Genomic DNA, 1,626 nt, shown 5'->3' with positions numbered 1-1,626 from the left:
GATGTCATAACTTTCTCTAGTTTATTTGATCGAACCTCACGCTCAATTCTTGTGTTCATCCTTCGGGATAAATATAGGATTTGAGGTAAAACGCTCTTTCATTTAAACTATGAAAATTATGGGGTCGGTTTGACTTCATCTTTTTCAAAAATAAATTTTTTTTTAAAAAGAAAACGTCCTTTCGAAGCGGGCAACGGGATTTCAATTCCGATGTCCGACAGTTTCTTACGGGCAAACCCCACACCAAAAATAGTGCCGACAAGTACATGATGCACTATTGCTGATAGTTCATAGTTCTGTTGATGATGAAAGTGAAGAGAATAGTGGGTCTAGAACACTCATTCATATTGTTCCACAGATAGATAGTATAGAACCACAGAGCTGTGCATTTATAAAGAAATCTTGCAAGATGAAAATTCAAGCAAGTGGGAGCTAGCAGAACTTCCATCAGGGAAGAAAACATTACACACATTACACACCAAGTGGGTGTACCAGGTGAAAACTGAACTTGATGACAGTAAGAGGTACAAGACTAGACTTGTTGAAAAAAACTTTTAGCAGAGACAAGATATTGCTCATGCAGTGGGAGTTGTAAGAAAAGACAATAATAAATCAGGAAATAGCTTGGAGTTGCAAAACTATGTTGACCCTGCTGATATGTTGACTAAGGGTGTTACTCTTAAGAAACTGAAGTTGTGCGCAACTTCAGTTGGTCTTCTGGTGTGAATATAGAGGTTTTGAACTGCAAAGGTGGAGGATTCAAGTTTGAAGAAAAAGACGACGTCGTCAGTAGAGGATATTAGTTTGAGGAATAATACGTTATAGCATGTGTATCAATCTCAAAGCAGGAGATTTGTAGTGCTGGAGCCCGACTTGATCCCGCCTCTCGCTCTCATTCCCGCGAATCGCCGCTTCTCCCTTTGTGTCGCGAAAAACCGCGAACTGCTCCCGCCTTCGTCCTTTCGCGAACGACGCCAACCTTTCCCACCTTCCTTTGACGTGAAGCGAAGCATCCCTTCTGTTCTTGCGTTTTCGTGATAAAAAGAGTGGCTCTTCTTGAGTTTTTTATGACAACCCATTTGAGTTCTTCTTCGGTTGTATTGCTTCATCGGGATAGAGGAAGAGAAGTGCAAGCAATGTGTGGGTGTTTGATAGAAGGAAGAAGAAAAAAGAAGAAAATTGTTTTCTTTATTTTTTTTTTTTTGGGGCTTGTGACAGAAGAGAAATTGTGTTTATTTCTCTTGTAAATTTATCTTCTTCGGTTTATCTCGGTGTAGAGAGAGAAAAAGAGAGAACAATGAAGTTAGAGATTCTTCTTGTAAGTCGAGACGATCGACTAGTATAAATTCCTCAAGTAATAAACTCATCTGCAACTCTCTGAACTTAGGTAATTTGCCACTATGTAAATCTATTTGTTCGCTGTATTACTGTTTTATGATGTAAATTTTCTCATTATATTTTTCGCTTTCGTCAAATATTGTTCTCATATTCTATATATCACAACAGTTGCCCGCTGGAATGATGTTATCTTTAGCGTTCATCTCATTCTATTGTATTTTTTTTTTCTTGATGTTCCAATTCTATGAACATTAAATAATAATCATAACATTAAACAATCGACCGAAT

Source organism: Phalaenopsis equestris, unplaced genomic scaffold, assembly GCF_001263595.1.
Source record: "Phalaenopsis equestris unplaced genomic scaffold, ASM126359v1 Scaffold000522, whole genome shotgun sequence".
NCBI classification, from domain to species: domain Eukaryota; kingdom Viridiplantae; phylum Streptophyta; class Magnoliopsida; order Asparagales; family Orchidaceae; genus Phalaenopsis; species Phalaenopsis equestris.
Note: the sequence above shows the minus strand (reverse complement) of the source record.